At 41.5% G+C, this 15,296-nt stretch overlaps 1 pseudogene; it reads right to left on the bottom strand.

The window, feature by feature from the left end:
* LOC101411458 (melanoma-associated antigen 10-like) overlaps nt 1–14,626 on the bottom strand; it is a 30,797-nt pseudogene extending 16,171 nt beyond the window's left edge.
* Nucleotides 14,627–15,296: the final 670 nt, after the last annotated feature.

Genomic DNA, 15,296 nt, shown 5'->3' with positions numbered 1-15,296 from the left:
AACTACAGCTGGGGGGGTACTGGGTGCCTCGCCAGGGGTGCTCTGTCGTGGTCCCTAGGGGAGCAGCAGCAGTCCCCCAGGTACAACGGTAAGGACCAGGAAGGAATGAGGGTCCAACAGTGAGCCCATGATACTAATGACTATGCTTGTGAGCCTATATGCCTGAAATAAGAACAAGGCCTAGAGCAGCACTGTGCCTAGGAGTTTCCTCCTGACAGCCTTCATGTTACTCAAATGTGGCCAGTCTCAAAGCCAAACTCAGCATGTACATGCAATGCCTTCCCCCCAGCGTGGGACATGACACCCAGGGATGAGCCTCCCTGGCACCGAAGGATCACAACCAAGTACCAACTGATGATGCAACTAGAAAATGACCTTGAATTAAAGTTTCAATGTGGACCGGCAGAATATTCCTGTCTACATAATAACAGGAGTTAAAAATGCTGTTTGACCTAAATTAAGGCAGAAATGGAAAGGACAAATGAGTTCATATGCCTATGAGTCTCTAAAAAAGAGTCTGGAGGATGTCAGAAGGACTGCCCTTATGCACACATGAGCAGAGTCTCAGAGACAGATAAAGTAGATACAACCCCAGGTATTGGTTCTTTTGAGGGCTAAAGAGACCCACAGGTTCTAGGGTCATGGCAGATGGGGTTCACTGCCATGTCAGTTGGCCCTTCTTTGGAGCTGGTGTTTCTGCGTGATGGAGCTGGACACAGATGGGATCTCTTTTCACAAGACTTTCATGCTACTTTACTGGAATTGTATTTGGTGCTGGTCCTTAAGATATATCTAGGGGATTTGAATCTCTGGACTGACAATATGATAGCCAGGCCCTGAGCCTCAACAGACTTCAACTCCTTCACTCTGATTTATTGGACTTACCCCACTCGGCTAACATGGAGTTGAAGAATGTCAACCACCACACCATGGAGCCTAGAGTGCCTACAACTGAAAGCAGGAGGATTGCATCCAGTATCCATGTGGAATCTGAGCCTCCTCTTGACATAGAGGTGCAATGGACACAACCAGTCCAAAGTCCACAGAGAAAATGTGGCATTGGTGTGGGAAAAGTGGCCATGGTGGCAGCTGGGTGCAGGGAATGGGAGGAAGAGATGAGATGTGGAGGCGTTTCGGGACTTGGAGTTGTCCTGGGTGGTGCTTCACGGACAATTACGGGACATTGTAGATCGCCCCAGGGCCCACTGGATGGAACTTGGGAGAGTATGGGCTATGATGTGGACCATTGAACAAGAGGTGCAGCGAAGCCCAGAGATGTACTTACCAAATGCAATGGATGTGTCATGGTGATTGATGGGAGAGAGTGTTGCTTTGGGGGGAGTGTGGGGTGGGGGCGGTGGGGTTGAATGGGACTTCATATTTTTTTAATGTAATATTTTTTTAAAAATGAATAAAAAAAAGAGAAAGTAAAAGAATTCAGGCCCCATTATGACCTTCTATGTGTTTGCCAGCAGTGAGATGTGTGAGGCCTTAAAATGCAGGAGAAATAGATGACACCTATTTAATCCAAATGAGTGGAAAGCAAATACATAGTGATCTGAACAAAAACACACAGCAATTGGTCTTGTTAAAATTAAATCTGGATCATAGAACCTCATATATTGTACAGCTGTTACCCTGGGTATCCTCGTTTCAAATGCTAGTGTTTGAATAAGTACAAAGCATCACAAAATGGAAAGAAAAGAAAGTAATTAGATGGTGAGCAAGAAGCACATTTATGTTAATTGAATAAAATACAATAACAAGTTGAAATATCAAGGACATGCACATGTCTCCTAATTTGCTTTTGCAATTTTCATAATCTGAATTGTATTTTTTAAAAAATGAGATTTCTCTCCTTTATGAGGAGTGAAAAGTGTTTTAATAATGGTTATGATATCAGTTTCAAGCTGGTTAATAAAATTAACAAGCAAGTACATATGCACCCAATGGAATATTGTTCAGGAGAGAAAGGAATGAAGTACAAATATATGCTACAACATAGATGAGCCTTGAAACATTATGCTAAATGAAAGAAGCCAGTCACCAAGGCCACATGTGCATGATTTTGTTTCTGTGAAATGTCCAGCTCAGGCACATAAACAGATTCAGAGTTGTGTCGGTCAGAGGCTGGAAACAGCCAAGATTGGAACTTACAGCTTAATAGGTCCAGACTTTCTTTTGGGGCCAATGAAAATGTTCTGGAATTAAATATTGGTAAGCGTTCTCCAACTTGGTGAATATATTAACAGCTGTTAGACTGTACACTTCAAATGGCTAAAATGGTGAATTTTAGGTCATGTGTATTTTATCTCCAATACATTTTTTTAAATTATTGACAAATAAAAACATAAACAGTATGTTAGGGTCAAGGAATAAATAAATGGATTCTGCAATTAGTGAAATCTGGTATTTCATTAATGCCTCAAAAGAGGCTCCAAAGAAGAGAATGATTATGTCTCTTAGTACAATTATATCAGATGCTTGAAAGGTTGGAGCCATATGCTTGCCAAGACCACCCATGCTTTAGGGACCTAACCAGAAACAAACAAGCTGCAAACCTGAGTGGCACTGCTCTGGCAGACATTTGGGTCATAATATATGATGATGAACTGTATCAATTGTAGATAACTAAGGGCAACTCTAGTAACATGCCAAGATCTATTTAATTTCTCAGATTCTGTTTATTACAAAGAATATCATGTGTACAGGTGTTTCTGGGACCTACTCCCATGTGGACCATCAGGCAATGTGGTGTACAACTCCTGGCTGACTGATCAGTATGAAACTCGAAATCTCATTGTTCAAATATTTAGAAAGGCCCCTGGTAATTAGGGGCAAGTTACTTGACCAACATTCCCAATGTGCTGTGCAGAAACCCATATCATTCTCGCTTATGGGGATGGGAAGGACAGAAAGGAATGAGAGATCCCTGATGTGAATCAAACCATAGGGACCATATGGTGGGTATGAATTCCCCTGGGAATGGGAGCCCCCATAAAGTAAGGAAAGCTTGCTAGGTCCTACAAAATTCTCAGATTAAATCACATAGGCATGTGGCTACCACTCATCTAAACTACTGTGGGGGACTGAACATTATTTGGGCACAGAACATGTACCTTAAATGCACAGAGCCCTTTAGTATACATTGTCAACAACATGGAAACTGGACTTGGGAGTACTGGCACACGTGGTAGAAAAGGGTTTGGGAGGGAAATGGGCTGGTCTATGACATAGCGGGTACCTTAGATGGTCAGGCTCTATGGCAAATGATACAGAGCAGGCTGGTGTAAATGACCAGATTTTATAGGGCCATGGACTTAAGGTTAGACAAAATCCAAAATTCAGACATTGGGTAGGCTTATAATTTCACTGAAGATGATGCTTTCTGTTGCTGGCTGCCAGAAATTATTGCAATTCTTGGCTACTATCTTTGCCTCTGTCACATGGCAATGTCTTCTCCTTCATGGCTACTGACCATTCTGGGTTATCCTGTTTTACCATAAGCTGCAAGAAAAAATCAGTCCTTACCTGCCATACTTAGGTAGGAAATCTCCTCAAGTAAATATCAAGGTTCATCGTCTGTGGATTTTGCCTTCCATCTAGCATTAGAGCACAACGTTGCCAACTTCTCTATTACTTTATAACAAGAAACACCTTGCTTCCAGTTTCTGGTAAAACATTAATCATATTTTTCAGAGAACTCACTTGTAATAACTTTAATGTCCACATTTCTACCAACAGGCTGTTGAAAGCACTTTAGGTTTTTTTGCAGAAACCTCTTCATAGTTATTCCCGCTTTTACCCATTACCCAACCCCAATGCTGCAAACATATTTTTAGGTATTTTTGATACCAGATCCAAACTTCGGTACCCAAAAGTGTCTTACTTTTGCCAGATTTCCATGACAAATATGACAAAATGAGTTGGCTTAAATAATTGGAATTGATTGACTAATGGTTTTGAGGTTAGAAAAAGTCCCAAATCAAGATGAGGACAGGGCTTGCTTTCTCTTGAAGACCGTAGATTTCTGCTTCTGGCTGCCTGGAAGCTTTGCAGTTTCGTGATTTGCATTTCTGCCTCCCATCACATAGCAATGTTCTCTCCTTTCTGACTTTTGTGATTCCATATTCCCTGTATAAAGCCTCCAGTTTCCTCTCTAAGGCCCACACTTTAAAAGGAGTTTCTATTTTCAATGGGTTCATACCTATCAGAATGAGGATTAAGGTAAAGAATATGTTTATTTTGGGGCACTTAATTCAATCTACCACAGTCAGTGGTATGATCTGAATTCTATTTAAATGGGTTGTGGCATTCAGGGAGAAAAGATTTGTTAACTAGAATGTGCTGAATAAAGAGACTTCTCTTCAAGTAGTAAGGCATATGATGGGATTGAGCCTGGAAAGATGGTGGCTCTTTGGCAAATTGGATCACGGAAATGCAAATATAGTGCTGGGTACTGCTGGGATCCAACAGAGATATTTTAGTATTTTAATTCAGAGAGAGGACAAAGTAGCCAGGACACCATGGCCTACCATCCAAACTTCTGTGCCCCAAAAATACAGCCATGGAATCTTAGGGACCTCCAAACTGATGGACATTCGCTGGGAGAAGGCTAACTTACATTGATGCAATATCACTGCCTGCACTTCGAGATTAATTGGAATAAAACATATCCTCTGCCCAGTTAGCAAGGATAGGAACAATTCTGAATAACACCCTCATTCTCCCTGTAGGAGGGAGGTGGGCCATGCCACGTAATGTACTTAGTGGAAACAAGTCACCGTGAAAGCCTGTGAATGGAAGCAGGGTGAATATGCTTGTCCCCAACTGACTTAGAATGCAGAAATTACTGAATCTGGACCACCTGTAAGGATGCCATCCATAAAGACCCGGGGTGTGGGAAAAGGATGATCCTCCTGGATGGCCTAGCCAACACCTCTGTCATCCTAACTGGGAAACTGAATTAGACCATGACCACGTCTTGGTAGGGTGCAAAATTGGCAGTGTTGGTCAAATTCATCTGTTGCGGAAACAATTTCAAGAGCATGTCAGATGAGGGATGACAGTATTTCCTTCAGGTAGGGAGGAAAGAGAAATGGGAGAAAAAAACAGATCATGGGTCCCAGGGAGAGGCTAAGGAAGGGGCTGAGGAAGGGGCTGAGGAGTAAAAAAAAAAAAAAAAAGCTGATTTACAGAGTTCAATTCCCCATTATAGATTATAAATGCCCAGGTTTCACTTGTGTGTTCCCCTGTGTCAGGCGACACAGTGAGAGCAGGGATACAAAAGGCACAAACAGGGCAGGACTGGCACCGGGACAGGGTGAAGGCAAGACAAAGCACTCAGACTATGTGTCTGCTTTCGAACTGTTAATTACTCCCCCCTTTTCTAATGGCATAGGAGGACTGCCAGCTGACGACTGTTTTGAATGATTACCCCACTCATCAATCCCCCAGGAGGATCCAATGATAAAGTCCTTAGGGTATATCCAGGGCTTCTCTTGGCTTCCGAATGAAATCTAGTTGTAAATGGCAGAATTTAGGAGAGGGTTGTCCAGCAGCCCTCTTGGGGGTATCGAAGTCCACGTAGACTTCTTGCCAGGTTCCAGATCCATCTACAGATTCCCTACCTTACTAGCCAGCTTCAATGCTGCAAGTGTTAATAAGCTTTGGAACTGAAGAAACACAAACTGGATGGCAAATTGAAAGACACCAAATGGGCAAAGCATTAAAAGGGAAAGAACCTAGGAAGCTATTGTGGGTCGAGCTGTTGGTGTCCAGTCTGCCCTATGGGATGTCCAGGGTTCAAAACCCAGGGCTTTTTGATGAAGGCAAGCAGGCCCCCATAGAGTGCTGGCCCTCACCAGAGTGCTATGCCAGGAAGGAGTTCTGCCCCACCCAGGAGTGCTGCACCACACAGGCAAGCTGGCCAGTGTGAACATTTGGTGCAGCAGGATGACACAACAGGCGGAGATAGAGAGGAGAGATGGAGGAGATATTGCAAAGCAGGAAGCTGGGTGGCGCAGGAGAGTGATCGCCTCTCTCGCACTCCAGAGAGTCCCAGGATTGCTTCCTGGAGCACTCTGATGAGGGTATGGGTGGACGCGGAGGAACATACAGTGAATGACACAGAGAGCAGATAACGGGGGAGGGGGAAAATACATAAATCTTAAAACAAAAAAAAGAGAGGGAAAGAATCCCCCAAATTTTTTGTGGGTGTATTGAGCCTAGATACTTCCAAAGAACAAATAAAACAATATTTTCTAGCATTTGCAGAGATTGACAATATTAACCTACTGTGGATACAAACACAAATGAAAGAAGAGGATTTTGTTTTATTACATATACAGATGAAGAGCCAGTAAATAAATTATTGGAGAGCAAATATCATCAGATTGGCACTTGGAGGTGTGAAATTAAAGTTGCACAACCGTAAGAGGTATATAGTCAGCAACAACAACGAAGAAAGGAGGAAGAGGAGCTGCAGCTGATAGATGAAGTGGTACTAGGGTCATGGACAAAGTCAGGTCCAAAACTTGAACCAAGGATTTATTAACTATGATGATCAAGGATATGGAAATTACAGCTCTGCCTATGGTGGTGACCAAAATTACAGTAGCTATGGCAAATCTGATGATACTGGTATGACTATGGAAATGATGGATATGGGTAGGGATATGCACACTACAGAGGTCAACAGAGTACATATGGCAAGGCACATTGAGGTGGTGGCAATTGACAAAACAATTACCAGGGAAACGAACTTGGCCCAGTGGTTAGGGCATCCATCTACCACATGGGAGGTCCATGGTTCAAACCCTGGGCCTCCTTGACCCATGTGGAGCTCGTCTATGCGCAGTGCTGATGCACGCAAGGAGTGCCGTGCCACACAGGAGTGTCCCCTGCATAGGGGAGCCCCATCTGCAAGGAGTGCGCCCTCTAAGGAGAGCGGCCCAGCACGAAAGAAAATGCAGCCTCCCTAAGAATGGCGCCACCCACACGGAGAGCTGACACAACAAGATGACGCAACAAAAAGAGACACAGATTCCCAGGCTGCTGACAACAGAAGCGGACAAAAGAAACAAGACACAGCAAATAGACACAGAGAACAGACAACCGGGGTGAGCGGGGAGGGGAAATAAATAAATAAATAAATAAATCTTAAAACAACAACAACAACAACAACAAAAAAAACAATTACCAGGCATACTAAAGGAGGACTCTGGAGAAAAGAAGAAAAGAGGAGAAAATGCTTAAGTAATCCATCATGAAAGACCATGATGAAGATTTGTCTTCTGTTGATTTAAGATGATTATTTCATAAAAGACTTTCTAGGGTACAAGACACACCGAGGTCCAACTGAATACAGCTGCCACTTAGCTTTCTTTGATTTTACTTTTTTTGCTATCTGTGTTATGCCTCGGTCACACATACCAGCTGAAGAAGCAACTAGAAAATGACCTTGAATTAAAGATTCAATGCAGAACAGCAGAATATACCTGTCTACATATAATAACATGACTTCGGGAAGCTGTTTGACCTAATGTAAGGGGGAAATGGAAAGGAGAAATGAGATTATAAGGCTGTGAGTCTCTAAAAAAGAGTCTGGAGGTTGTCGGAAGGAATACCCCTATGTACAACTGAACAGAGTCTAAGAGACAGATAAGGTAGATACAACCCCAGGTATTGGTTCTTTTGAGGGATAAAGAGACCCACGGGTTCTATGGTCATGGCAGAAGGAGTTTACTGCCATGACAGATGGCCCTTCTTTGGAGCTGGTGTTTCTGCATGATGGAATTGGACTCAGAGGGGATCTCTTTTCACAAGACTTGCATGCTACTTTATTGGAATTGTAGTTGGTGCTGGGTTTAAGATATACGTAGGGGATTTGAATCTCTGGACTGATAATATGAATGTGTGTTTTATACAAATTTTATTTGTAAGCTTTTATACTGACCTCAAATAAATGCTTCCCAATGGGATTGTTTTATAAAAAGTATATTTCAGCAGGCTTGGGTTACTCAAAAGCTGCATATTCCAAATAAAATTCTGTCTTAATGACTGGCTCTTGGCTAGAACTTGGGAGGAAAGTTCTTAGCCTTTAGAATGTTCTTCCTGAGAAGAGTGGTTTTGCATATCGGAAGCCTTGGATCATGCTATACATAAAGTGAATGCCTGTTTTTATATGCCTGAATTCTTGAGCTATTTACTATGGCATTAAATGCTTGTATTAGAACAGGCAAAAAATCTATATTCAAGAACCTAATTGTTGAACTTAGACAACCAAAGAAAAGTGCAATTTAAATCTAAAGCAAACCAAAGAGAGGAAATAATAAAGATTAGAGAATGAAATCAATTAATTTTACACAGGAAAATGAAAAAAGAAATTCAGCAAATCAAAAAATTTCCTTGAAAACATCTAAAAAATTGAACAAACGCTAGCCAAACTAACCAAGAATAAAGAGAAGAGTGATAAATTGTCAGAAGTAAAAGGTGGAAGATTGCTAATGAATCCACAGCATTAAGGAAATAAAGGAATAGTACAAAATCTCTATGGCCATAAATTCTATAACTTGGATGCAATAGATCAATTCTTAGAAAAGCAAAAATTACTGATACTCCTAACGTCAACCATGGGCTATAGTTACTACAATTACAATAATAATCTTTCATCAATTGTAACAAATGTAGCACCCTAATGCAAATTGGTAATAATGGAGGTGGTATATGGAAACTGTACTCTCTCCATGAGTTTTCTGAAAAACTACAATAGTTGTAATTTTTTAAAAATGTTGACCATGAATCCCACCATGTTAAGAGACTAAATAAGAAACACCAATCATCATATCAATCAATAGGTGCAGAAAAAGTCTTCAACAAAATTCTACATCCAGTTTTTATGAAAATTCTCAGCAAACTATGAAGAGAAGGGAACTTCTTTAACCTAATAAAAAGTATCCATCAAAACCCTACAGCTCACATAATATTTCTTGGTAACAGGCTGAATGCTTTTCTTGTGAGCTAAGGCAACAGACAAAGATGTATACCCTCACTATGACACTTCATTCTAGTAGTGAAATTCTTAGCTAGTAAAATGAGTCAATAAAAGAAATAAAATATAGCGAGATTGGAAAGAAAGAAATAAAATTCTTTTTTTGTAGACGATATGATTGTCTATGTAGGAATTTCCAAAGAATATACAAAAAAGAAAAAAATCTAGAACTAATAAGTGAGTATACTAAGGTTTGCAGTATACAAGGTCAATACACAAAAGTCAATTATATGTCTAAATGCCAGCAGTGAACAACTGGAATTTGAAAAGTAAAAGTTTTAAAAAATGCAATTCCATTTTGAATTGTACCAGAAAAATGAAGTATTCATGTATAAATATAAAAATATATATATTCCAAGTATTTATCATTATAACATCAAAATATTGATGAAAGAATTCAAAGACACAAACATGTGGAGAGAGATTCTATGTTAATGGATTGCAATACTCAATGTTAGTATTTTAGATTTCCAGCTGCTAAACATATACCATACAATTGGTTGACTTAAATAATAGGAATTTTTTGGCCCACGGTTTTGAAGCAAGGATAAATCCAAAATCGAATTTTCCTCAAGGTGCTGCTTTCCCCCAGAAGATCGTGTTTGCTGGGGCTGGCTGCCAGCTATCCTTGGTCCTTGGATCATCTGTGACATTGCAATGCACTTGGTGATGTCCTCTCCCTTCTCCTCTGCATTCCATTGACTTTTGGCTTCTGGTTGCTCCCCATGGTCTTTCTCTGTGTCTGATTTTCACTCTGCTTATAATGGACTCCAGTAATTTGAACTAAAGCCCAACCTGATTCAGTTTGGACACACCTTAACTAAAGTAAGCATCCTGAAGAGATGGGTCAACCCCTGCCAGAATGTGAATGGAGAACAAAGTCCAACTGTGGTACAAGATTCAGTCTATATTAGTTAAGATATTAATTCCCCCCAAGTTGATCAATAGATTCATTTAATTACAAATTCCCATTAATAATTTTACTAGACATTGACAGATTCTAAAATTTATATATAGACAGAAGAAACTAGAAGGGTCAAACTGTATCTGAAAAAGAATTCAGAGGACTCACCCCAATGTAAAGTCTTATTATAAGGCCCAAGTAATCAAGAGCATGTAGTTGTGGGGAAGGGTTATGCACATCTGTCAAGCCAGCAGCGTAGGTAACCCAGCTATGGACTGTGCTAATACAGTCAACTGATTTTTACTGCAAAAGGTCCAAAGAAATTCAGTTGAAAAAGGGAGTTATTTTCAATAAATAATACTGGCACATTAGTCATCCATTTACCAGACAATGAACCTCAAAGATATACTTTGCACATTTACTAGAAATAATTCAGGAACAACCAGCAAGATGATGGCAGAGTAAGGAGGTCCTAGAATCAACTAGTGCTACAAAGCAATTAGTAATTACCCAGAGCTCTCCAAAGCACCTATTGGGCATTACAGGAGACCAGAAGAGCATCATGCAATGTCCTTGAATTTGGGAGGAGGAGAATGCTTATCTGAAGAGAAGCTTCCTGAGTAGAACCCTCCACATCCCACAGGCTAATGCCCAATCAAAACTTGTGACACAAGTTGCCTCACGAGCTATTCCATGGCTGGAATTGGAAGCTCCACTTGCCAAAAATAGGGGAGGAAGAGATGGTTGAGCATCAACTTCCCCTATTGATTAGTCAATAGGCAGCCTAGAGTATAATTCTAAGAACAGCTAAATTTGAACCTTTTCAAGTCAGAGAGAGGCTGGTAGTTGCCATTTGAGCTCTACCCCTGGCACGAGTGGAAGCAGTGTGAACTGAAAATCATAGTGCTTGTAGGACCAGTGTCTTTCCATCCAGATCAGATTGGAGCTCTTGTCTAAGCTCCAGCCCCAACACTGGCAGGGAGGAAGCTGGTGGACCCTGCACCAGCCTCTCCCTGCAACTACAGGTACATTTGGCTGGAAAGAGAAGTTTACCAGGGCCACTGAAGTCATTTTGGAACTGCACAGCATAGATTGCTGCCCAAATGTGCAATTCCTTCCTCTTTCCAGGCCGGGGGGGAAAGGGCATGAAAACTTCTTTAGTCTCTCTGGGCAACTGCAGCCTAGACCTGCATGACTTAGATTATTACACACAGCTAAGACTCTGTCCCTATCCTTGGCAAAGGAGAAATTTGGGAGAAGTTTCATCAGTCCCTGGGGTAATGAGGACAGCTTGAGCTTTCTCTGCTGTCACCACCAACTACGTCCTTGGCCTTTGCCTCACAACCAGCAAGGGAGAAAGGGCAAGAAAGCCCTAAACTAAAGAGAAAAAGTGCACCCAGAATAAATATATTAAGTAAACCAGATACCAAGACACCAACAAAAAATTATCATTCATACCAAGAAACAAGAATATATGTCCCAGTTAAAGGGGCAAGAAAAACCTCTAAAGGACATAATTGAGTTGAGACAACTAATCATAGATGTTCAAACAAATCTCCATAATAAACTCAATGGGATGGCTAAAGAGATTAAAGGCATTAAGAAGATATTGGCTAAGCATGAAGAAGAAGTTTAAAGCATACATAGAAAAATAGCAGGTCTTATGAGAATGAAAGGTGCAACAACCAAAATTAAAAATACACTGTAATCATATAAGAGCAGATTTGAGGAGGCAGAAGAAAGGATTAGTGAGCTTGAAGAAATGGCCTCTGAAAGCAAGCATACAAAAGAACAGATGAAGAAAAGTATGGAAAGAATTGAATAAGGTCTCAGGGATCTAAATGACAGTAAGAGATATGCAAACATACGTGTCATGGGTGTCCCAAAAGGAGATGAGGATGGAAAAGGGGAAGAAACTATGGTAGAAAATTTCCCAAATCTATTGAAAGACATAGACATCTATGCCAGAGAAGCACAATGCACTTCCACCTGAATAAATCAAAAAGACCAACTCTGAGATGCATACTAATCAGCATGTGAAATGCCAAAGACAAACAGTTTTCTGAGAGCAGCAAGAGAAAAGCAATGCATAAAATTTAACAGATAGTGAATTAGGGTAAGATCTGATTTCTCATTAGAAACCATGGAGGCAATAAGACAGTGGCATGGTATATTTAAGATCCTGCAAGAGAATAACTTCAAGTCAAGAATCATATCCATGAAGATTGTCTTTTAAAAAGGAAGTCAACTTTAGAATATTCACAGATAATCAGAAACTGAGAGAGTTTGTAACCAAGATGCTGGCTTTCCAGGGAATACTAAAAGGTGTGCTATTGCCTGAAAAGAAAAGACAAGAGTGAGGGGCTTGGAAGATAGTCTAGAAATCAAGATGATATCAAGAAAACTAACTAAAAGTATCAAAAGAGAGGTAAAAATAAAATATGACAGTTAAAATCCAGATAATTAGGAATAAACTTAACCAACGATGGAAAGTACTTGTATTCAGAAAACTAAATTTATTGTTAAAAGAAATTTTAAAAAGACCTAAGTAATTGAAAGAAAATTCCCTTCTCAAAGATTGGAAGAATAAATATCATTAAGATGCTAATTTAAAAAAAAAGGCAATTCTACTCAAATTTATGTACAAATTCTATGCAATCAAAATATAAATTTCAAAAGCATATTTGAAATAAATGGTGAACATTATTATCAAAATTATTTGGAAGGGTACGTGGTCCCAGATAGCCAGAAACATCTTAAAAATGAAAAGCAAAATTGGAGTACTCTCACTTCTGGACTTAAAATCATATTACCTAGCTGCAGTCATAAAAACAGCACGGTACTGGCATAAAGACAAGAAGACAGCCATCTTGAGTGAGGACTGACGGACTACCCACCCCAGAACTGAGGGGCTCTCAGAATACAGCTCTGCCCCTATTTTCAGTCCTGGGTGTACAGGGATATGGAGGCTGGATGTGGCTCCTCTGAATTCAACAAAGGGAAGGGAATCTGAGGGAGGAGGGGCCATATTCTGAGGGGTGAGACCTCAGGTGAGCAGGGGGAGTAGCACCAGGCCCTTCAACTCTGCATCTGCCAAGTGCAATAAAGGAAAGCAGAGTCAAACAAGCTATGTCCGTAAGAGAAAGCAACAGGGAGGAGCAAGGATCCGGAAGTCAACAGAACCCAGAAGAGAAAGGCAAGGACATCACCATGTGAAGGGAAATCCAAGGATTGCTGGGCAGCCAGATGCTACTCACCCCAGGAGGAAGCCAGCCTTCCAGCCTCTGAAACCACAAGCCAGTAAATTCCTGTGGTCAAATCATCACGCTGTGCATTTGTCCTAGCAGGTCAGGAAAAATAAAGCTGCACAATGGTTCTGCATATTCTCTGAGATTTGGAGTACGTTTTTAAATTTCCTGGACAAGAGGGTGGTAAGGTCTGGGGTGAAAATAATAATAGAAAGAACTGCCATGCAGTGAAGATCCAATCTATGCCAGACTTTGTCCAAGGGGCTGTCCATATGTTAAGTGTACCACACCAGTCTGATAAGACGGAGCTTAGCAAACCCATTTTACAGATGAAGAAGCTACAGCTCCTAGCACTGGGTCATTTGATTAATATCACAGGACTAACTGTGAAGTGTCCAGGCCGGACTCAATGCCTGCTTTGTGTTCATCTAGAGCCCAAGTTGTTCCTGTTCCTGCCAGCCTGAAACAAAGCATTTCTCTTCTCACTACTCCATAGTGTCTCTCAGGGGACTCAAAGGGTCCTGTGGCTGAGGTACTTTTTAAAAGCAGACCTAAAGAAGGAAGGTGAAAATGGGGCTTTATGTGGCTCTTCGTAATACAGGGTTCTCCTAATCAAGCCCCAGGTTTCCATGAGAGTTGACTCAGTCCAGGGCCTGACTTTTTTGCCCAATCCCAGCATGCCCTGCATAACAGCCCCCTTCCCCTGCTCTTCCACAGAGTGCCCTCCTCTCCCCTTATGGAAACTGGCCTGCTGAGCACTTCATTACTGCAACCTGCTCTGAAGGCTGTATCTTGCACCCAGTGGGTTAGCCTAGAATCTTCTCCCCTCCCCCTCATGAAAGGCCTCCAACTTCCTGTAGAAGACAGGAAATCCCTCTGGTAGCAACAGCTCAGTCATCATAACAATGCACTTTGGACAATGGTGTTTAGGCACCTGGTATCACTCCCCTCAACACGGATGGCTTCAATACACTCTCGGAGTGTTTTCCAAATGGAAAGGTGAGTAGAGTATGATTTAGGACACACTTCATGACCTGTGTCTTGGGATATGACCCTGAAGTTAGAAGAGAGGGCTTCGGTAACCACTGACATACACTCTCAGTGCTATCTTATAGTCCTTATGGCTTTGGACAGTGACATTTAGACATCTGTTCATTTCTCCTGGAGCATCTTCAACTCATCTCGTAGTGTTTTCCATGGGGGCTGGCTAGTAAAGTTTGATTTGGGACAGAATTTACTGGGTTTTGGGATAGAGCCATGACATTACAGAGACAGTTTTGAAAAACACCCTGGTATTTGCAGTAGGGTTTTAATGGGAATCCTTATGTGAAATTGACCAGTAACACCTACAAAGAAGCATGAGCTTACCTCAGTGATAAGTATAGTTTTCTGCACATGGACACTCAGCACGATGTCCGGCATGTGGGTCTCTGCCTCACTCTCCTACATGATTAAAACCCAAATGGATTCTACCCTCAATGTAATGAACATGACCCTGGACTGGACATAGGTAGCACACCCTATGGGTCAAATGTATTCTCTGAGTTCTGACAGCCTGAAGGTAGTGATTTCAACATTGAAAACAGAAAACCGAGGAGAGCTACGTGGATATTGGCAGTGGAGGTGGATGGAAAGATCCCTGTAGCTAAGACATGAAGTGTCTTGAGCATAAAAGAAATTTGTAGGAGAGAAGTGGGATGATTTACATCCACAGGGACTTAAGTCTTGCCACATTTCAATAAGGGATTTTAGGTTAGACACATGCAAACCAGGTCATGGTGACCGGTGAGAGAATGGAATGAAACACCAAATGGGGGGTGGCTTTGGGAAATGCTTGAAGGAGGTGCCCTCCCCCTGCCATGTGTGCCTCCAGCATTGAAAATGGGGATGTGAAGACGGCTGGCTGAGAGGTTTGGAAGGCTCTAGTGGGGAGGCAACAAATGCCCCTTTCTCCAACCACGACATCTTGGTCCTCCAAATTGTAATACCCAAATTCCTTGGAGGTGTCCAATGGTGCTTTGTGACGTCTCAACCCCATAGGGCTCCCATTGGCTGCGGAGAGCCTTACCAACCAATCAAAATGAAGGGCGTG

This window comes from Dasypus novemcinctus, chromosome X (genome assembly GCF_030445035.2).
Source record: "Dasypus novemcinctus isolate mDasNov1 chromosome X, mDasNov1.1.hap2, whole genome shotgun sequence".
NCBI lineage: Eukaryota > Metazoa > Chordata > Mammalia > Cingulata > Dasypodidae > Dasypus > Dasypus novemcinctus.
The sequence above is the reverse complement of the archived record's forward strand: the minus strand, read 5'-3'. Positions and strand labels throughout refer to the sequence as shown.